The sequence below is a fragment of the Gymnoscopelus microlampas genome, assembly GCF_963454915.1.
Source record: "Gymnoscopelus microlampas genome assembly, chromosome: 8".
NCBI classification, from domain to species: Eukaryota; Metazoa; Chordata; class Actinopteri; order Myctophiformes; family Myctophidae; genus Gymnoscopelus; species Gymnoscopelus microlampas.
This window is the reverse complement of record NC_139945.1, coordinates 37,545,657-37,570,046: the sequence shown is the minus strand read 5'-3', so window position 1 is coordinate 37,570,046 and position 24,390 is coordinate 37,545,657. Positions and strand designations below refer to the sequence as shown.

Genomic DNA, 24,390 nt, shown 5'->3' with positions numbered 1-24,390 from the left:
CCGATAAAAAAGCCTTTCCTGAATCCACAGACAGGCTATTCAGGGCAGCCTGCAACATACAGACAAGATGATGGATGATGAAAAACGTAGAAAATCAAACCTGAACATGATTGACACAAACGTGAGGTCGTATTAATTTTTTCCTGTGCAACAATTTGTGTGTAAGAGCCTTAAGAAAATTGAGCCTGTATGGAGTGAACAGGCGGATCATGATGTTCTACCGGATAATCCTAGAGTGCATCATTATAGATACAGAATTACAGCATGGTTTGGCAATGTAACAGTGCAACAGAAAAGCACTGCAGGCTTTCCAGTATGCACTAAATAGCTATAAAGGTAATGGGTAAGAAAGACTATGAGCCCATAAAGTGTAAATCAAACAGCTTGAAGCCATTCTTTGTTCCAGCCTACATCAAGCTGCCCAACTCTAATGCTAAATCTTTGGGCAACATGCAATAAATACGCTATGTTTTAAGCCGTCATCTTGTCATAGTTAGTCAAATGTCTCTTTTTTTGTCTCCACCAGGCCGAAGGCATCGCCGAGACTATGTTTTGCATCCTGTCTGTCTGTCTGTCCGTCTGTCCGTCCGTCTGTGAACAGCGAATCTTCGGCACTGTTGGCCTCATCAACGTGAAACTGTGCACACATACTCCCTGGATGCCAGAGCAGAACCTCTGCCCCGAATCTTTCACATGGGCCTGTTATAGCGCCACCAGGAGGCAGATTTTTGCAAAAAAGAAATGTTGATAATACTCCAACAGATTTTGTCCAAACATCCCGCAAATCAGTACACAGTATCTCTGTAGTAATTAAACCAAACGTGTCAGTCGGATTTTTCATATTCCATCCTGATTGGCTAAGATGGGCTTCCAAAGTTCTCAGGAGTGGTCCGTTTTGAACAAAATGCCTCAAATAATGAACGCAGCATGCGATTTCCGTGAAATTCTGTACACACATTCCCACCAGGCAGAGGAAGAAATGCCACTTGAAATTCAGCATCATGGTGGTAGCCTGGGACCAGACGAATCTGCCAGTGCCAAAAAAAAAAGCCTTCGGCTACGCAAGGCTATCAGGCCGATTCACGTTTTTACCTATAACTGCAGCGATCTGCGTAAAACTTGTATGCACACTCCCTAGTAGAGGCCAAGGAAAAACGTCTGCCCTGCATTTTTCACATCTGCCTTTTATAGCGCCACCAGCCTTATGTGAAACAAATGTTTTTATATTACTTCACATTTTATCCTTTTTAATTTTAACATTTTAACATCACGCAAATCGGTACACATGATCTTTATAGTCAAGTGATCAAGACGGATCTGTTAGATTTTTCGTATTCCATCCTGATTGGCTAGCATTGGCATCTTAAGTTTGCAGGAGTGGCCCATTTTGAACAAAATACCTCAAATCATGAACGCAGCGTCCCACTGCTGTTGCACGCACATTTCCACTACGTTGAGGAACAAATGCCACCATTTTCACATTTATACTTACACTATTATTTTGTCCAAACATCACGCAAATCCGTACACGTTATCTCTATGGTCATGTGATCAAGACAGATGGGTCAGATTTTTCCTATTCCATCCTGATTGGTGAATTCCGAAGATTGCTGACCCACAATAACCTACCTGACCTGGCGGAGACCTGTGCTCTGAGGAGCACCTTTTCTAGTGTTTAAGACGTGTTTATGTGAAGCAACTGTCTTGCATTGTGTCAAATGTGTTGTATGTTTTGTTTTTTTTTTCTTTTCATCACTGTGCCCAAAACACATTTCTCTCTGTCAAAACTTTAAAGTAAAGTCACAACAAGCTATAAATCAGAAAATTCAACCAAACCAATCTTTCACTCTCTCTCCGTCTCATACAAACAGGAGTTTATGATGCAGGGATCAAAGAGTCTGACCAGCAAAGGTGGTGGTGGGTGAAGTTCCCGGTCAATAATCGACCATTTGCCCAAATGACTTCCTTCTCCACAGACACACGTACAGAAGATAAGAGCACTCAGGCCACACAGACCCAGCATCTCCCTTTACATTGGAGTAAAATGTGTCTGCCACCTCCAGAGGTAGAAAACAGGTCTATCGATAAGTTAAGATTCTAGCTGTAAAACACGTTTTCTGAACAATGTCATTTAATCATGTACTGTGAAAACAGCTATACGCTTAACACTGAAACTTGTGTCAAAGTTCAATAATATGAGGAACTACCTCAGTCACCATGTCTGTCAGAGCCAGTAGCTAAGTATTTGGCAGGGCTCTTTATATCATACTAAAATATTTAGTATGCATTTAGTACACAATAGTTAGTAACATTTTGTGATTGACACTTTTTGGGGGACTTTACCGGTGGAATTGAACTAGTCTCTAGCCCTTGTTGGAGTACAACTTGAAATATTTGATGTTCAAATGTTATCAGTTTGTAGCATGGTCTCCTGACATTCTTAGACAGGGAGTCAAAAGCCTGGTAGCACCAGTTCATTATATTTTTATTTGAGCATAGCTACCGCATGAGCCTGGAAAATTGGCATTAGAGGCTATTGGCTGCTTTTCTCTGACTCCGCGTCATACCATCAGAAGAATGCACACGCACGTTCACAAACAGTCACACACATTGAATCTACGGTCTTATCTCATGTAGTCAGGCGGTCAGAGATCTCTGCCTACTGATATGTCTGGTGACATCTAAATTCAATGTAGGGGCTAAAATTGGGTGGCAACAATTGTGTTATTTCAAAAATAAAAGCATGGCAGAACCAATGCAAAGACTTTGTGGCGGTCCTTCATATGAGGATGCCATCCGGTTTGGTTTCCAAATCAGTAGGCATACACGCCGCTGTTCTATCCCATATATAGAATTTAGATCAGTATGCAGAGATCTCCGATTGGCTACGCAAGACTACCCATGGACCCATCACACATTCGTAAGTGATTATAAACGGGCGGCTTGCATATGAGCTGGAAAAAAACACAAATAATTCCTGGCATTCTTCAGCAGTGGCCGCTCAAATACATGTAAAAATCTGTTATTATCCAGGTCATCACAATAACTACAGGCACTGACAGTGTTTTCTTCTGATTTATTAGGCGTGACAATAGACAGGCTGACAGGGAAATCAAAGACCTTGAGTGGGGCCACTGAGTTCATTCTAACTAGATAGATCTAGATAGGAAAATCATGGTTGTAGGGCTGTTCATGAGGGATGTTCACCTGGAGTCAGTGTGCCTCACACACACACACACACACACACACACACACACACACACACACACACACACACACACACACACACACACACACACACACACACACACACACACACACACACACACACACACACAATGAGCTTCTTGTTGCGCTGAGCCAGTGGTTAGCAGAAGTAGCACTACTGGAAGTGCAACAGACTTACGTGTACTGTATGTGGTGGCCTGGTTTTCCTGAGTTTGAACCAGTCGTGCACACAAAGACATCTGTTATAGCCTTTACATGAATCACACACAATAGCTAATCATAAAGATCAGTGAAGGAGAGATTATAACCGTGATGTTTCCTCTTGTGCATTGTGTTCAACTCAGTCTCACTCCATCCATTATACAGAATACAGTGCTGTCAGTATGTAGCCTTCATATTGCCACTGCTGTCTTTCATACAGATTGATGGATCCGATTTTACAGACTGTTGTTTCAGTCATAAAACCACAACATTGTATCAACACATGGGCATCGGAGCTATAATATATTTTTTAACCCACCCCTTCAAGCTACTTCACTATGATTTTACCATGTTAAACATCAGTGCATTCCGTCTATCCACTCTGTGGTCTTTTCAGAGCATTTTTTCCATGTTGTGACAAATAAAAGCCTGGTTGTCCCAAAACTGGGTGACAAAATTGTTTGCAGTAACCATTATTTCTGTCACTCAAGATACTCTGAAAAGAGCGCTCAGCTCACATGCTTATACAGTAGGTTTGCTTGCACATAAAGTTGTAGAGTCCCAATGGACTTCCCAACACGCGTCGAGTCACACACAGATACTTATTTTAACCCTAAACCTAACACAGTTAGGAACCGGGTTACATACAGTATGTATGGTGATTAGTGTTGTTGGTTTATGTTCATTTAACCATTGTTTGTCATTATGAAACCATATGGTCGATAGGGGTGGCTGGCAGCAAGTACACTGGGCACTTGTAGTAGGTCCTCCATTGCACATCACTACTATCTTGTGTGCAATAGCTTCCACAAGTTGAAACCTTGGCCAACGCTTGTGTAAGCTTTCTCAGCTGCATTTGGGCCGAGCCCTGCTGAAATATTCAGCACCAGCACCAGCTCCATTTCCCTGCAGGTAAATGCGAAATAGTCTGATCAGGTTTCCCGGCATTAGGTCATAGAATTGAGGCCAATCATTGAAATGTCTCATTAGCCACTCAATCAGTCATCGGCATCAAGAATAAACCATTTGCTTCATTGGCCAGCTATTTCGATGTCATTTTCAAACATAGGCAAGCCACTTCTCAATCACCACATATATCAGCTCACAATGTCCCCCATTATGGCCACCTTTGCAGTTTGAATGAAGTTGGAATGACCAATAAAAAAAGAACAAAACCTCAAACATACAATGGAGGCAGTGTTGAAGTATCAAATGAATAGTGCATGAGACAGGTTGGCTGTGGAGCAGCGAGCTCACCTGTTAATCCATCTGAGAGCTGGAGTCCTGATAAAAATGCATCTCTGCCAGTCCAACAAGTCACAGGTCAGTGCCCAAGTTGCGCCCACTTCCTGTAAAGATATATCAAAAGCAACAAGCAACAGAGTTACATGAAGACATGTTGAAGGAGATTTAATTTGAAGGTTGGGGTTTTTTAATAGCCATGATAATGTGTATGCATGTGTATGCTATGTTTTTCTCAACCATCTACCTAAAATATCTTGTCATAATGCGTTGTTTATAGGAACAAGGGGTAAGTAATGAGAATATTAAAGTTAGAAAGTTGGGCACATGGTGGGTGCAACCGCTCAAGGGGGGCATGGTGATGAGCTGAAACACTAACACTCACTGGCAGAACCACAGGTCATGATCTCTGATAGCGCATACTGAATTATAAATGTAGAGGACGTTGGCTCAAGGCATGCTGAGTGAAGTTTTATGGGCACAGGTTCAGTTCAGGCCAAACTTCAAGGCAAGTCGAACAAGCGAGGACAAGGATTGCGAGAGAAAAACAATAAGAAGAAAGCTGGAAGAATGGGGAAGACCTCTGCTCTTATGGGTATTCATGAGGTGTTGCAATCTTAATGTTCATCAAATGTTAAGTCCACAACTCTTCAAACATTTATGAAATATGAATGAACGCCCAGCTGGCCTTTTGACGGTTAAATTGTCCATCAAACCGAAGAGGAACCGACTAAACAATTTTGTGGGCTTCACTTATGTTGTACCTTTGACATCTGTGAAAAATGCATTCATTTGAAACACACGCTTGTGTTTATAATCTACTTTATGCCATTTATTTACTCAAAAAAATATTTTTGTGCAAAATGTCAACTCTCTCATCTCTGATACTTACTTAAGCCGTTACAAAACACACACTTCATTTATTTGGATTCTGTGACTGCCGTAAGTACAAACTACGGGCCGTTTGGACAAAAAAGTCTCAGTCCATTTATACTGATGGATGTAAAATGTATCAATGTCTGGTTAAAATACCAAGGTCAAGGACCATCCTGTATATTCCATGCAGTGTGCATAATGCCTCCACAGCCAATCCCTCCATCCTTCCCTGGGTGAAGGGAGCTGTAGCGGAAGGAGTTCATACATCTGCTGCGTCTCCAGATGTTGCCGAGTGGAACTTGGGACACCTTTATAAATTAGCAGAGATGTCAGCACTGATTAATACTGCAGGCTGGTTCTCACCCCTCCACAAGAGGACTCACCTATATGTTAATTATACTCAAATGAGTAAATGCCGCAGAATATTGTTTGGCAGTTCATTGCCAAGTAAAAACATGGCCACAGAAAAGGAGTACTGGGTGGGTGTAGAGCAGTTTTGACCACAACAAGGTAGTAAAATGAATTGTCATTAATGGTGCCTTGTGAAATCTGATGCTCATTTAATGAAATGCCGAGCGGCAAAGTCTCAGCATCAGCTCAAGGTCTCCAGGAGGTATTAAGGTGATGACCACAGTACGTTTTCATTTTAGTAGAGTTTTATAACGCAAGCAATCTCTGTGACACAAGCATTTTAGCACCGTCTCAGAAATAACCTTTGTCCATACTAGCAGGCCTGAAAGCGCACCTTGACCATTCAGGTCAAGGTGAAATCCACAACAAATCTCAAGGTGAACTTCGATCTTCATGGAGGCTTAATTATGGAGGACTGGATAGAGCAATGTCTACGGGAGAAAGTCCACCTTAAAAAGAGGGACACTCAGAGCTGGAGAAAGATGAGATTGATGAACTTGGGCGGGGAAGAAATGAAGCACACACCGTTATGGGCCATCGAATGCTTTGATGGTGTCATCGAGTTTGAATCCGACTCCTGGTGTCTCACATGTCTCTCCTCTCTCTCTGCTATTAATTTCCTGTCTCTACACTCTCCTATCTAAGAAATATAGTATAATACAGGTGCAGAAGAAATAACATTAAAAAAAGGATTTAAATAAACAAAAGTCTGAAGCTGAATCCATGTTTATATTTATTTTTATCCATGTAAATTTTCATCTGCAACTTCTTTAAGATTCATAGCAACATCGCCATGGCAACCTAAGTCTCTTTATTGAGCTGTATGTAGCCTTGACACTTAACATAAAACGCTATGGTTGTAATAGGAAGTGCCGCAGGCCAGGAAGATAAAAAATAAATAAATAAAGCCCAGACCGATGCGAGTACGACTGGCATTTTCATCCAATTATATTATTTTGAACTTGGCCTGAGGCTTGGTGGATTGAAGCTATTGAACATGGACTTTGCCATTTCCCCCGGGGGCTGGACGTATAGTCAACTATGGAACATTTCACAATGCCCTTACCTCAGGCCTACAAAGTCATCACTGCTAATCCAGTTCCTGGTCGTGTGTTCCATGACTGACAAGGCAACAGGATGGAACAGCTTGCATTTACACTGAAGACTTCTTTTTATTCTATACCTGCCACTCTCCTCGCCACCTGTCTCTCCTCTCGCTTCCGTCACAGCGCTCAGGTCCATGCATACCCTTGTTACTGAGCCAATGTGAGAATGGAGTGGGGCCGCTCGGGTCAAGGTGGCCCTGACTGAGACGTGAATCAAATAGCCACACTCTCTACGCACGGCCATTTGAGAGGTTTGATTGTCACTAGTACTAGCATAGGTCATACAAAAACTAAAAGAAATGAGAAAAAAAGAGCCTTGGCTCGAAACGAAATGAGTGTGCAGGTTTATTCTTGTTCTACTAGCATAGCCATAGGTCATAAAATAAAAAACATATTAAAAAAGTATAGATTCAGGAACAGTGCTCACTTATAGGTTAGCCTCAAAGAGTCCCTCTTATGTAAGGGAAGGCAGGGTCTTAAGGGTGTACCGAAAATGACGTTCGATACAGTGTATCGAAATCAAAAGCTGTATCGCGATTCAAGGGTTAATTTAAAAAAAATACTCCCGCGCATGCGCACATCCGATTGCACGTCCGGGTGAAGCCATGCTCGAGCCGCTGTTATTGTTTTTCCGTGCATCGCGCATGCGTGCATACGACGGGGGAGGGAAAAAAAGATGACAGGACAAACCCACAGAGGAGTTTGGAGGAGACAGAGAGAGAGACAGCTGTAGCGTTGCGTCTGTACTTTACATTTCACCATGGCCACTGCTGAATGGTAATGATGATAATACACAAACGGGAAGAATTGGAAAACCCTCCCGCTTCCTTTAAGTCAAAAGTCTGGCAATATTTTGGCATCCCGGTGAATTATGAGGGCACCCGACGCGTTGTTGACAAAACGGCTACCGTTTGTCGATTATGCTCCACACGCTTATGACTTAGCTCAGGGGTCTTCAACGTTTTCAGCCCAAGGACCCTTGGGCCTAGTTGAGAGAGATGAAGCAGGGACCCCCTCTATATTGTATAAAATTGTGTTTCAGATGAAACTTTTTTTGTTTACTTGGTCTTCTCTTTTTCCCCTCTACACCTATACCTCTTTGCCAAAAATAGCCGATCTACAAGCTTGTAGATCGGCTATTTTTGGCTAAAGTTCACCTCAGAAAAGGGATGGGGTTAAGATTAAAAAAAAATCATATCACACAAAGATTTGGCGGACTTTTGTCTTTGGATCCTTTTTTCTTACATGTTCAACTTTGTATTTAGATTTTATTTAGTTATAGAGCTTCACAAGAATGTTGTTGTTAACTCATCTTAAAGAAGAATCTGAAAAGGACAGTTGTTGTAAGGGCATAAAACCCTTTTTGTTATTCTCATTTGATATTATTCAAATAAAAGGGACTTATTGAGAAACATGTTTTTCTTTACAAATCAAGACAATAGCCTAAATATATACCATAATCATATAGCCCTCAAAGCTGAAAAAAAGGATGTTTTAAAAATATATATCGTATCGAAAATCGAATCGAATCATGACCTTAAAATCGAAAGTCGAATCGTGGATTAGGCGTATCGTGACACCCCTACAGGGTCTCTTATCAAATAGAATTTCTCAAGAGGAACACCACGTTTTATTTCCCTGTGGAAATCCACTATATAGATCATATTGTCTCTTTCTGTCTCGGGTGTAAACCTTGTATGTCCAAAACAGTTAAATTTCAGGAAATGGAAAAACTAATTCCAGTTCCAAATAGATCCAATGTAGTTATTTAGTCAGAAACTCTTGTTAATGCGTTCCATTGATTAAACAAGAGAAAAGTGCCCTTCTGACCAGACACTGCCGGACCTCCTCCCAACTGTCCACATCACCTTTGAGTGTAATGTACTGTATATTTATTTTGTATAATTTTATAGATGTAGGCAGCAATGTTATTTTGTTTCTGAAAAGCAGTTTTTTGTTATTACAAACATTTGTTTGTAATAACATTTGTCACTTATTGACACAGCCCTTATAAACAATGTTGTCAGTCCCTAGTCATCTCCCACAATAAATAATTACGGTAAAGGGAATTATCTTGCTTTTCACCAAAAGGTTTCAGCGGTCCAACCATCATCCAACGGAACATCATATGTGATTGGTCTAACACTCGATGGGCTAGTGAAATTGTTTTATTTCCGCTATCTGCCAGCAACAAACCATGTACTGTTTTGAACAGTAAATGGTAAACTGTGTCTCATCTGTGTCATTATACATAATAACTTAGTTACTTGATTAAGCTGCATGGATGTAAATATCTACAGTTACAGTAGGTGATTATCCTTTTTTGCAGCTGAATGCAATTGTTATTATATAGCCTAATTGACTGTGCAGAAACTAGGAATGGCAATCAATGTTTTGTTGGATGTAATGAGGTGGGAATGTGTGGTTTTCTTTCAAGAAATTTACCACGTATGGGTTCAAATTGACACACTGACACAATGGTGGCATCGTTCATCTTGATTCATTCATTGAGATACATCGTTTTAAATAAACTCTCCTAAAGCCTCCTTCCAATAAAGGTCTGGTACCCTCTGCAGTTCTAGCAAATAAAGGCCCCGGACACTATTTGAGGAAATACGGGTATTAAGATATTCACTGCTATTTAAAGTAGTGCGTAAATGATACCTGTGCACAGGTATTTATGATTATTATTATTATTATTAAACCAGCATGTCCATGTGGGTACAACCCTCACCCTTGCCATTTGAACCACAGCTGCCAATTAAAAAGGCCAATCTGCACAGAGATTGAGGCACAGTTCAATTTAACTCCAACACAGCTGGATTAATTAACCACTTCAAAAATAGAAAATCTACAAATACAGCGCATCACATGCGCAAAATTGGACATGCCCAAAATAGGTACACAAGGTTGACAAATTGTGACAAATTGGCAACATAATTGCCAATACCTACGGTCGGTATGTCATCGAAAACGTCAAATAATGGCCACTATATTGGCCAAATCAATATTTCTGTCTGACTCTGCAAGAAGTGGTTTGGTTGGTTTGATATGCAGCGAACTATAGAGTAGTGCAGATTTTAATGATTTGACATCTTTAATGATGGTTGGAGGGGAGAAAGGGTGAACCATTAGTCACTAGAAACCACAGGAGACACAATAGCCTCTCTTTCCCTTTCTGTCCAATCAACCCTCTCTCTCCTCAATCTTCATCTCTCACTTTCAATCCTCCAAAACATTCCCAGGAAGCCAATCACATCCCTTGGAGAATTTGAGTGGTATATGAGCCCTGGCTGAATAGAGCGTCCGTAGGCTCAGTCATTAAATCGTATTCTAAAGAGGCTCGCGTCACGGCAATGTGGAGCACAGATAAATCACCTAGCCAGGAGCCTTGGGTGCATCGCTCCCTCTCCCACCCTCCTCCATTCACCCTCCATGTGCAACCCCCAGAGCTAAAAGCTGTAAATTAGCTCCAAAAATACACAGCGCCAAGTGCAGCCACACCTCCAGACATGGTGTCATCCCCAGAGCAGTGGAGCAGACGCTCTGAAACTCTGAGCACAAAACATTGCAGCCTGCGCCCAACAATCCATCTACAGCAAGTAAATAGGTCTGCAGCATAATACACAATTGGCTCCACAATGGAGAGGTCCCCACCAAAGTATGACGCTCAAGCAAAATGGCCATCCTGTAAATATGGTCAATGACTGTTTCCTGACTTGTTTGTTGCATTTATCTGTAGGGCCACTATGGAAGTCTTGGGATTGAGGTTGTATTGATGTTTATTCACATCAATTTTCAATCATCCCACATGGATCACGACACCCCATGTGTTGCTAAGTTTCATTACAAGAGTGCCACTAAATTAAATCCACAAATGCCGGGGACTTGACCAAATGTTAACACAGGCCTATTCAAATTTAGCCCCCATTTAAGAAGTCATGTGGAACAGACTGTGGATATTCCATTAACAAAGCCCCTGAGACTGATGTAGAATTTGGGTTAAGCTTGGGCAAACACACAAAGACAGAACAACGTACTGGGTAGGCTATGTTGCCCACAATATCTTATTGTTTGATTATCTCTTTTCCCCTACAGGGCAGGAATGTGGCTCATTCTGTTCAGTGCAAAGTCAAACTAGTTTTGTATTATCAAGGGAAGACATAATTAACCCATTTGCCATTTATAAGCACTTGAATTATATGACCAGAACCAGATAGACATGGCAAATACTTGTTTTGGCTCAGCATTCACCTATCTACCTATTATGTTGTCATCTCTTTTTTTCTATTTGCTGACTTAAGTGCAGTCAATAAGAGGACATTTGCTTTTATCTCATATACACAAAAAGTATTTATTGGCACAGAAAAGGACTAACAATCCTATTTAGGCTCAAAGTGTAAGTGTGTCAGATCCAAAAAAAACACCTACCAGATGGGACCAAACCACAGTCATCCTAGCATCAGTTTTTTCCCACTGACTCAGCTGTATTGATTGATCAATCTGCTTCCCTCAGATCGAGAGAGTCAGGTAAAAGTTATTTGTAAACTGGCAGCATGCCTGCCTTGCCTCAATTGGAAAATACTGATGAAGAATACAGTTAAAACGATACAGTGAGTCTCTTTAGAGAGCATGAGGCAAGACACAGGCTCATTCCTCCACGTGGTAACTGGTGAAGGGGGGCGTGGTGCAATGGCTATGATCAGATTCAGAAATGACTTTGCGAGTGCACTGCATGTAGGCCATCTGATGATTCTGATGACACTAAGCCTAATTGAATAGCATGTTAGCAGTTTCAAAGTGCCATGTCACTTCAGCAGCTAAATTGGCTCGATGTGATCAAGTCTTGCCCGAAGCTGTGTACGCCCCCCTGTGAAAAAAATAGTCATTAGCCGCAGCCATACGCAGCGTGTCTCCCGTTAGATAATTTATAGGTTGCTCGGCTCAGGCAATTGACTCAAGTCTTGATTAAAAGTGTAAAACTAAATTCTGAAGGGGGCGAGGACGGAAGCTACCGTGACAAAGTGTCAGTTCCATTTTTGTATGCCTTTGATCCCCCCCTCCCCCAAACGCCCTAGGACTGCTCTGCGTCATAAAAGGCAAACCTCAAGAGATCTCAACTGCTGAGAAGGACGGGCAACTGTCACTCAGCATACGGCTGGATCACAATGTTTAATACTGGAATTAAGTATTAAACTAGGACTAAGAGTCAAACATAAATAAATACTGAAGAATGTTTCTTCAGTATTTATTTATTTATCTTAGTGGACATGAATTGGTCTTTCATAACACATGTCAGCCTCCCAAAGAAATAACAGCATGAGGTATTTTTGCTTGTGACTCGCTGCTGTGAGCAAAGATCCCTGTGCTGCTGAAGCTGTGGTAAGCTGGGGACTCAGCAAGCAACAGAGCTGGGGAACGTCATCGAAGCAATGGACTCACTGTAGCACACAACACCGAACACAGAAGACAATTCAATTATTCATGCTGGTGCTGTGGGTGCCTAACAATGGCTTAACACAGGGGAAAGCTGAAAGTGGAACTAGGTGTGCGTGTGTGCTCGCACGCATGAACACGCACACATGTGAGAGCATGCTAAATGCTAAATGTCAGTGGACGGTGGAGAGCACATTTTCTATCTCAGCATTTCTGTCAGCTACACTGTGATGATTTACAAGCTGTGTGTGCAGATATGCAGCATTATCTATCTAGTCCTTCAGGTCTGGGACAAGTGTTCCACTTCCTGGACCTGGGATAAGGGTGGGTTGGGTCCAATGTCCTGATCAGGCTAGTATTTATTATACAAGTTTCAAGTAATTTCTGTTCCATCAGCAAGTAGAGTGGAGAGACAAGACAAGGGGGTAGCGAGAGAGAGGGGATGACATATGACACCAATTGTGAGAAGCATTTAAACACACGCAGGACTTTGTGATTAGGCATTTAAGGTCAGCACACCAACTGGTTGAATCACCACAACATCCTGGCTGGGTTACGTTGAATCTCACTTTATCACATACCCAGGCTGTATTTAAGATGGCTGAGGGGGGTGATAAGAAAGACAGAGGTAGAAATAACAGATAACTGATATCAGCCCAAGGGCTTATAACATATATAGCAGTAGCTGATCAATCAGCACAAGCAAAAAGTTCCATTGCGATGAACTGTCACAGTTAGCGACCTTGGTTACCAGGGTTACTGTATTGATCAGGGTATTTTCTCAGTCTTTTTGACTAAATAAGGTTATGGATATGTGATAACCCAATGATCACCCAGACATTCGTCATAGCCCTCGGTAACCAACCTCATGCAATGACAAACGCCCATAGTTGATTTTCTATACAATGACCTCAGACTAACGGCAAGACTATGTACGTAGCCACTCATCACACTGTGCTTAACCCTCAGGGCTTTTAAAGGGTCTGCGTTTCCTGACCTAATGGAAACTCATTGACGCTAGTAATTTGTGTTTAAGCTGTAAAACTGTGAAAAAAGTGGCTGCATGTACTTGTATGTATGCAAGTTAAACTATTGTAAATGCTTTAGATTGTCTTGTAGAGTATTTCTCAGTTATGTAAAGGACCTTGCACAACCTATGTAAGAGGACGCCACAAAAATTAAGTTCATCATTCCTCAGTTTATTCTTCTTCAGTCGGGTGAGGTCTTGAAAGATTGCTTTTCATACATCATTATATCATGTGAGTGACGCATTATTTCACCTGGGATATCTACATAATAATCCCGCTAGTGTTTCAGTAGTGCGAGTGTGGGAAAAAAAGACACTAGTCGCGGGTGCATTGGATAAAGATACCAAGGATTAGTCAGTGACGTCACTGTTATGCGACACGGTACATTCGACAGCGGATGGCACACGCTAGAGGCTTTCTTATTAGAAGAGCACTAGAACAGAGATAGCCCTTGGGATGGTGGGTCGTACCGGGACGGGCTTGTGGCAGCCAGGCTGGCGAGGCGCATCCAATGGTGCCCGGCCCGAGTCTGCCCGTCGCTCCCCGGCCAGTCTGTATGAATTTTTTGTTATTGCTGTAATAAATCACTGTTTACCGACGGTATGGCGGTATCTCCCCAAAAATGTTACGAATATTTTAAATAAAAACAACAAAAAAAGTAATAATCGAATCATGAACTCGACACCCCGGTACGCATTACACAACTGTGGTATGGCGGTTATTGTACCCAGCCCTACGGCCTGGCCGCTAAAAAGTTATCCCAGTCACAATTGATTGTTGTTTGTCTTTGTGAGGTGCATTTTGCCCTCTTGCTGACCCACTGTTTTAGGTACAAGTGCTTTGCATGGCATACAGTGCTATGAAGTGAGAGAGAGAGAGAGCGCAGACGATTAGAAGGATAAGAGAAGTGTTCTGAATGTCACAGTGAACACTTCCTGCTTCCAGGTGGGTGATTTAGTAGCGACAGTGAGTGAAGTAGTGAGCTGACCTCTTGATCCCAACGACAAGCATAAACGAGAGAGGAGGATTTGATTTAACACCTTCATTTACCAACGCACACCTAAAAATGGTGGATAATTGAGAACAACATACGATTTGTGCTCCCATTCCTATAGCAACGAGTCATCTCCCTGTGTATTTCCATCACAACGTATAAATAGGCTGTATTCAAGCTAGGACATTTTTCTACGTCCCGAAACAACAATCATCAACGGTTCCAGCCATCAACCATGCATGCCCCTTCATCCTAGTTAAGTACTTGTGATAATGACTACAGTTATAATGGTCCTACTAACTGCTTGATTAATGCAATGGCAGGAAGAAGAGGCAATCACGTTCTGCCTTCACTGCCGGGCCCCGCTCTCATCTCCTTACTATCCTGGTATTATTGATCACTAAAGTACTGTACTGTCCATCCATTGTTCCCCTCCATCCTCGTCTCTATCTGGGTCAAATGCTTATCATTGTTTCTCCTTGTATTTTATTTTTACTTTATCCTTTTACAATTTTTCAGTCACGCACGATGGATCAATGATTGCTGGTAGTCCATTTACTTGTCACACAACCATGTACCTTACATGATCTGTGCACAACAGCTGTGCTGACGTCTGTGCATGCTTCAAGTATGTCTTAACAAAACAAATATTAGGTGCAATTGTGTAGCCTACACTTTGTTTCATCAGTTCTCTCTGCTAATGTTTCGACTTCAAACAGTTTCATGGAAAGGGTGAGACAAACAAAACAGTCAAAACAGCATACATTTTTGTATCTCTTTCTAACTTGCCTAGCCTAGACTGTTAATACCAGTGATAAAGTAATGCTTGCTGAGCTCAGCAATCTTCTTCATAAGAAAGTTTTTTTTTAGTTATAGCATAGAGACACCTGAGAACAACGGGTTGAAAAGAATTAAGGCAGGAGTGCGCATTTACTGCGCAAGCGTTCACATGTACACATCACGTCCAGTCCGGATTAAGTTGCATTTTGCCCAGTCCGGCCTGTGACCTAAAATGAGTTTGACACCCCTGCCATAGATCATTCAGTGTGTATTGTCTGGAATTCATGCAAAACTGTCAGTAGTAATTTGCATGTCCTGTCCTTGCTGTTGACAGATGGAGGAAGAAACAGTGAGGTCACACTGCCCATCTAGATAAACATCACTGAGCCACTACACTGATCCAACAACAGATAGGCCTAATCACTCAAATACAATAGTAATAATGCACACTCAGGTATATCAAGCCAACCAGGTACATGAAATCAAGCAAATAAATACCGATTTTATTAGGAAATAAAGAATAACGGAGGCAAGAGGGAACGGGGAATGCTTTGAACAATCCAACATTGCAATTTCATTCATTATGTGTGTAATCACTGTAGAGGAAGCAGTGTTTCAGTGCACCTTACAGGCACCAGTATAGAAACATGTGTGGGTGGAAGTCAGTCACTTCCAGTAGCTCCTCACTCTTTTTCCACAGATCAGATCAGTGGAGAGAGAGATAAACGATTCCAGTCACTGCTGAACCATCTCTCTTCCTCTCCATTTTAATGTCCATTGGGAGATGCATTCATCATCGCTCCAGAAGGGCCAGGGTGAGAATCCAATCTGCACTATAGTATGTGACCACTGCATCACTCCCAAGGAGCCCCCAGGCAGCTCCAGCTTATGAGTGCCATAAACTATTCTGTTATAATAATCGGGCAAAGTGTGACCGCGGAATAAACTGGGGGAAAGATAGCCGTTCAATTAGCAGTGCATATTAGAGGGAAAAACCTCTTTTAAAAAAGGAAAATATCTGCTATTGAATCTAATCAGTGCAGATAGCCTGACAGCTGCTGGCACATTGCCACTGCAGCCAAGCTGCACCAGACAGGGTGGGTGGGCGTCGGTCAATTAACAACCTGTCAAGCTTAGTGCCGCTTTTGCGTCACACACCTGATTCATTGGGATCCAGGCAAAAAAATGGCTACCGTCCACCACCTGTCTGTACTCACAAAAGGTGCTGTAGGCAAACGTTTTGCATATTGTTCCAATGTGTTTAATTGTCCAATGAAATCTGTCAATGTGCACTTGAATACGAATGCATGGAAAAAATCATTCTCTGCTGTTCCACTGTAAAGGCAAGCATAGCGAACTTTATACGCTTTTTTTTTCTCCAATAATTAAATGCAGATGAAATCTTAAATAATGCAATCAATCAGTCCTTCACAGTTTAACAAGTCCAAACTCATTTTAACAATCATGAAGGGGGGTGGGGGAGCATGCCTGGAAAGGCGGAAAGGAGACGATTCAATTTAATTCAAAGCGCTCAAGTGATTACATTCTATTACATGGTGGGGAACACGAGGGCACGACTGGCCTTTTAAACAACCGTACTGTCCCTGAACACCCCTGCCCGGCCCCCGCACCACGCCACATCACTCTTAATGGGATTTTACAACATTAACATTCTTCCTGAGTCAGCATCACACACATATGCACACTGGCAACACAGCTCCCCTAGTGAAACAAGCCTGAGTTGGATTGTGTGTGTGTGTGTGTGTGTGTGTGTGTGTGTGTGTGTGTGTGTGTGTGTGTGTGTGTGTGTGTGTGTGTGTGTGTGTGTGTGTGTGTGTGTGTGTGTGTGTGTGTGTGTGTGTGTGTGTGTGTGTGCTGGGTAAGAGAGAGAGAGAATCAGAGAAAGGGCATGACTGGGCACGAATAAGAATTGAGGGATGCACACTCACTACAGCGAATGTGTTCTCACAAACACGAGCAGGTGGAACAAAGGGCGGTCAGGGGAGGTTAGGTGTGTCTCCTGCGTGGGGATTGCCAGGCCTGATACAGTAGCATGGGACCATGTTGCACAGATGGAAAGGCATTCATCATATTTGTCAAAAGCGGAGAGACAGACAGGCAGAAGGTCATTTAGAGGGGGCAGGGCTGAAGGAGCGAGTGAACGCTGTCGGCTGCCATGGCTCCAGGGACAGCGACCGGAGGGATTTGAGGAGTCTTCTTGATAAAAAAAAATCCCCATTCCCCAAAGTATTATTTGTGCGATGTCAGAACATAAAAGAGGTACATCTGTCAGATAGCCTTCCTCTTCAAGACACAGTAGGTGACACTTAACTCGAGATTAAAATTGCAGCGTGTCTTCAAATGCTCTCTTTTAATCTATCAAAACCTTGACTAGCAGGAAAAAAATCTATTACAGCCATTTTAAGTAGTGGACAGGGAAACAGCAAAGATAATGACTAAAATGGCAGAAAATGAGAGCACTAAAAAGGAGAGCCTCTTGATTATTATGCAATCATCCTTGTCTGTGGCAGCGACTGGTGCTCAACACAATAGAGGCCAGGCCAGGGAGCGACGCCGCAATCATTTGTCATCATCATTTACCCAAATATCCCAGCAGGAGAGCTGTCATAGCAATATGTGCCCAAGTAGTCCATATCAATTGTCATCTACCCCAATAAAGAGTTTAACTCAATTTCTAACTTGTGATGCATACATGTGTGCCTGTCTGTAATATTGTTAACTCCCAGGTGCAGTGTTATGGAGGCAGTGAGAACCAGTAGTGGCGTGCAACTCTGTCGAGTGACTCCCGACAAATAACACAAAGCCTCAGGCCCTGATGGAAGGAATCAATCCACCATAATCCCATTCCCCAAAAACACACATTCCAAGGATCTGAATGACACCAGTGCTGTGTAAATGCATGGAAAGAGTGGTGAGTGACCACCTCTCCAGCATGGTGGAGATACTGGATAGACTTCAGTTTGCCTATAAGGCAAAAGGGGAGGGGGTCCTATTAGACACGGCAGCCAGACACCTGGACTCAACACACCGACCACACTAGGATTGTATTCATGGACCTTTCTTCTGCTTTTAACATTGTACACACAATTACCCTACATCACCGCCTAATGGTGTTTCAGGTCAACCCAAAACTGGTGGTTTTATGCATCAACTGAGTCTCTGTTTTTTAACAGGACAGGCCACATTTATAACAGGTTCTTGTAAATCATTGTACATTGATTTCATCCTGGTACAACGCCATCACCTCAAAGGCTCAACCACGCACACGCACACACACACACACACACACACACACACACACACACACACACACACACACACACACACACACACACTCTGCATAAAGTTACAGTTCAGCAAAATAATTGGTTCACCCTCAAACTCTGTCATCTGAACTGATCAAGCAGGACCCCTCCCTCTCCCCCTCCACCAATCCTTCCAATTACTGCCATCAGGTCGACATTACAAAGTCCCACTGGCCCGGGAAAACATCTATAGATTTAATATTAATATCAATTCATTCATATTCACTTCCTCTGCGATCAACACTCTGAAGGAATTAAATAGGCCCTATTCTGACCTGTAGTGTTTAACACGTTAGGACAGAGAGAATGATATGTGCTTCATATTATCAGAACTTTAATTAAAGCCTCATTATTAGTATGGGGAAGAGAAGCTCAGATGGAACAAGGAAAAGGGTCAACTTCTGCCTGATCGCACCATATCGCACACCGAAGCTCTGAACGCACCATGCCGCACACCGAAGCTCTGATCGCACCATGTCGCACACCGAAGCTCTGAACGCACCATGTCGCACATCTACTGTACAAGCTCACAAAGCTTTGCAGCTAAATTCATTGTGAGCTTGTAGATCAGCTATTTTCACGTAACCATGTATAACTCAGGCCTACTACATAGCACCAGTGAACAAAGCAAAGGGATGGAACAAAACCGCACAGTGCACCATTGAACAATACACAAGGCGTGCGTTCCCTACCCTATAATGTAAATGCAATGGGCACAACATTTATAAAGTTGTGCCCATTGCATTGTTCAGCAGAGCAAACGGTGGTGGCAAATGCACTACTCTATCACTATCTGGATGTCCAGGACCCAAGAACACTCTCTCTAATGAAGCCCCCTTCAGTGACAGTCCTGAACAGATCAAGATTGATGCATGCCGTACGCAGTCCCAACTGCTATACCCAGAAACACCTAAACCATTGGCACTCACACAAAGTTGGACAGCAAAGAATATCCATCCCTGTCAATTGGGGCTGGAACATCTCACCGATTTATTCATTAATGTTCATGTTGGTTAATCGAATAATCGAGAAGCAGGTTTTTTTTATGATATTGTTGCATTTTTAGCGGTGCCAACCGCTCTACACTTGACTTTGTCCGTATGTCCGTCCGTCCGTATGAGCCTGACGGCAAAGAAGAAACACATACAAACACACGCACACACACGGACTTGGAGATTGCCTATGCCAACTCTCCTCTCATTGGCCACACGTGCCACTGGTTATCAAAGAGGGGTCCAGGGACCCCCAGCGTATGTTATGTCCGAGCACGGGATGAGCACGGGATTTTAAACAGCTATAACTCCAGTTTGCAGCATGGCACCAAGTCCACATTTGGTATGTGGACTTAGACCACCAATAGGGACCAGCATGAATTGCTGAAGCCCCGCCCCCTCTGTCTTCCCATTGGCTGGCCTTCAAACAGCCATAACTCAAGTTCGCAGCATGCTATGGAGTACAAATTTTGTACATGGACTAAAGCCAGCAATAGGGACTAACTGTCATTACTTAAGCCCCGCCCCCTCTGTCTGCCCATTGGCTGGGCTTTAAACAGGCATCATTCCAGTTTGCAGCATGCTACCAAGTACAAATTTGGTAAGTGGCCTCAGACTACCAATAGGGACACCGCTTCCTTCACACAGGGTGTGATTTTTATATATCAACGAATAGACATGAAAACAATTATAACAGATTCTTTTTCATAATTCACTAAATCGATTATGCTGATTAACCACTTAAGCCCTATATTATACTTTGTTGTATAATGGTGTAGTGGAAAAAAAAGCAGGTCTACAAGCTCAACACGTTGCGATGTGACACATGAGCTTGTAGATCTGCTAATTTCACTAAGATTTTTTTTTTTTTCAGAGCTCTATATTGTGATTATTGCTATAGTGTTTGTTCAGTCTCAGGGGTCTCTTCAGCTCAGAAAATGCAATTTCAGGTCAGGATACCAATTTTGTCTAATCAGGAGAGAGAACTCATTCAGGATACAGGATGAACAAGTGATGACACAAAGAAGTGAGCAGCCAAAATTTGAAATTTGAATACTATAAAACTGAAGCTGATAAATTGGTACTCTGTAGTCTCCAGCATACTGTTGACACCAGCCCCATGTGGCTCTGGGTATTGTTGTTGACACCAGCCCCATACGTGGCCCTGGGTACTACTGGTGACCCCACCCCATGTGGCCTTGGGTATTGATGTTGACCTAACCCCATGTGATCCTGGGTGCACTGTGAGTGACATTTTGCTAAGCACACCCCCATCGTTGTGGAGGCATGAAGACAGCGAGACCTTGAGGCTCATGAAGCACACCAGAGTGAGCGAATTCCCGCTCCGAGCAGCCGATGACCCCACTGTCGTCTGATTTGGCAAGCCATGGTGGACTAAATAGGTAATTGCCCGTTTCCAAATTGCACATAGTGTACTTGACAATGACGCTTGCATGATGTACACTACATGATGTAAACAGACCGGCTACCAGCGGGCACACATCACTTCCTCTCAGCCAAAGGAAGGACAGCGTAGCCAATTAAAATGATGGAGGCATGGTTTGCCTAAAGCACACAGGCCATCCACCCAGGCTAGAGATGTGGTCAGAGGTTAACTGATGTCATCGGGGTCAATGGGGTCAAACCCCAGATGGTAATAGTTTAGAGAGTAAGGGCATAGGGGAACAATAGGAGCTTAGAATGTAGGTGGTCCCTGTGGAAATTCAAGCCAACTCTCAACTTGTTTTGGGGGTAATTCCGAAGAACAAAGCAACACCTTAGTCTAGATTAAACGTATTCTCGTATCAGCCACAGAAAAGACAAACAATTAGCCATCCTATCTGCCAGCTATCCCCTCCATCTTACCATCTGCTGTGCTCCCGCCCGCCCACACAGAATCCCTCACTGAACACTTGATCTGGACAGTAGCCTGTCAGGGCCCTGGAGGGCAAGGCAGATGGTGTGTGGTTACAGGCAAAAACATTTAGCCTGGCTTTGAATAGCATGCAAACGGATACGTTTCAAACGGGCAATGGTGGAAAAAGGACATTTTTGACTTAAGTAAAAGTATCAATGCTGCAACGTAGAAATACTCTGTTACAAGTAAAATTTAATTGAGTAAAAGTACAAAAGTATTGGTATCAAAATGTACTTAAAAGTACCAAAAGTAGAAAGTACTCATTATGCAGAAGGTCTCATTTCACAAGTTTTAAAATGTATACAAATCTTTTGAAAATAGCAGATCTACAAGCTCACAATGTGTCGCATCGCGAGGCATTGTGAGCTTGTAGATCCGCTATTTTCAAATGGCCAAATTGTATACAGAGCTGAAGTGGTTCATGTATATTTTGTAATAATAATCCAAATCTACAAAGTGACTAGTAACTGAATCTTTCAAATAATTGTAGCGGTGTAAAAGTACAATATTAGCGTCTGAGATGTAGTGGAGTAGAAGTAAAAGTACTGAAAATTGGAAATACTCCTGTAAAGTAAAAAATACCTCAAAATTAGTACAGTACTTGAGTAAATGTACTTTACTTTACTGCAAACGGGCACAGAATCCTATACCATTCCACATGCTGTCTGTATACCGTATGTAGGTTTGACCAACCGTGTTTGCTCACCTGCCTGTGCAGGTGATGATGTCAAAACAAAAGAAAACAAACAAAACAGTCCATAGTGTTTCAAAGTTTCCCCATGATATGAAAGTAGATCCTGAAAGTGAAAGGCTACCGACCACACAGTTAAACACCACCAACCAAAAAGAAATGGTTCATCTGCAGGAAAGTGTTCTTGTTTATATAGAAGGTATATTGCATAGTACTGTATGTTATTGTTTGTCATTAAATGATTCGATGAATTGAATACACTGGAGCCCAATGGAAACAAGCCATAGTGCTTTCTTAGGTTTAATCCTTTTAGCATCCTTTTGTATACTTTCTGTGCTTTTTTTTTGCAAGCTGTTTATAAAGTATCAATCAATCAATGAAAAGGTTTCTTCTTAGGTTTCTCATAGGGTGGTTACATTACGAATAACAGCCAAGATCAACTTAAAAGATTAACTAACTGCAACATTGGCTTATAGTTATTAATTATTATGTGTTTCTAACATAAAAAGAGCCACAACATCAGTAAATATTATGTCTCAAATACACAGGTAGGCAAAGTTGTATGTTTGGCGTGTATTCTGTACAGCCAGCACTTAACAGAATGTAATAGGCTGATTATTATTAGTATTGTCGCAACACAGACACAGTCAGTCACTGAAGCAGTGGTGGAAAAAGTACTCACATTTTGTACTTAAGTAAAAGTATCAATACTGCAATGTAGAAATACTTCTGTTACAGGTAAAAGTACTCATCATGCAGAATGTCCCACGTTTTAAAATATATTAAATGTACAAACATCTTTTGAAAATAGCAGATCTACAAGCTCACAATTCCCATTGTGAGCTTGTAGATCTGCTATTTTCAAATGACCGAAATGTATACAGTGAGAGTGGGTAATGTATGTATTGTCATAATAATCAAAATCTACAAAGTAACTAAAGTTGTCAAATAATTGTAGTGGAGTAAAAAGTACAATATTTGCCTCTTGAGATGTAGTGGAGTACAAATAAAAGTGCTGCAAATTGGAAACACTCCAGTAAAGTCAAAATACCTCAAAATTGTACTCAAGTAACAGTACATGAGTAAATGTAGGCCTACTTAGTTACTTCACACCACTGTCAGTCAGAGAAAATAAGAGTATACTTACAGTTACACTCCTATGCAACAACTCAACCAAGGACCCTTGCCTCACGACGCCAACTTTCCTCTTTCTCACGCAAAAAAAACCGGACAGACTTCTTTTTCCCGTCGAAGGAATGTAGCGACGTGTTTTATAATAGACTGGTTGTAAAAAAAAAAAAAAGTCCGTTAAAGAAAAACTGAAAAAGAAGGAGAAAAGAGAGAGAGCGAGACGCTAGAGAACGTTGCTTTTTGGAGACGTGTTGTGGTTTTTTGTGTGCATGTGTGTGTGTGTGTGTGTGTGTGTGTGTATTATGTGTGTGTGTGAGTAGCAGGGTTTTCCCGTCGGTCGGTCGGCTCTCTTTGTTCACTCAGACACAGACGTGCATGTGCGTGTGAGACGCGCTGATTGGCCACGTCGCTGCCAGAGGGACGGGATCAGCAGTACAGTATATTATAGGTGATGGAGACACCATGAGCCTGGAAGCCAAGACAAGACTCTGTGGTGTAAAGTAACAAAGTACATTTAGTAAGTACAGTACTGTACTTAAGTAGAATTTTGAGGTATTCTTTTACTTTACTGGAGTTTTTCCATTTTTCAGTAATTTTACTTCTACTAGTTACTTTGTAGATTTATATTATTATTACAAAACACATGGGACATTCTGCATAATGAGTACTTTCTACTTTTTGTACATTAAGTACATTTTGATACTTTTGTACTCCAGACTTTTACTTGTAACAGAGTATTTCTACATTGCAGTATTGATACTTTTACTTAAGTAAAAAAAGTGAGTACTTTTTCCACCACTGAAGCTGCACTGGCTATCTGTCTTTTTAAGTGTGCCCTTTCCTTTGTACCCCCCAGGCCCTTGGGCCATATGGCACTAAATTGGATTAATTAGCAGTAACTCATTAGCTAAGAGTTTGAAGGGAGACCTGTATAGGATGGCATGCTGTGCAGCTGCTGTAAGACCTATGGAAGACCATTTGTGTCACAATTTAATAAACACACGAATAAATAACACAATTGGCCTAAACA

The 24,390-nt window shown here is 42.0% G+C and overlaps 1 protein-coding gene across 2 annotated transcripts in view; it reads right to left on the bottom strand.

Annotated features, from left to right (window-relative positions):
- LOC311050392 (SPRY domain-containing SOCS box protein 4-like) overlaps positions 1-23,597 on the bottom strand; it is a 58,347-nt gene extending 34,750 nt beyond the window's left edge. For both annotated transcript variants that reach the window (XR_014601296.1, XM_084064461.1), the window contains exons 1-2: positions 23,377-23,597; positions 4,687-4,778 (exon numbers count right to left, since the gene is read on the bottom strand). The gene's annotated coding sequence lies outside the window, so the exon portion shown is untranslated. The remainder of the gene's footprint in view (positions 1-4,686; positions 4,779-23,376) is intronic.
- Between the last annotated feature and the right edge of the window lie 793 nt (positions 23,598-24,390).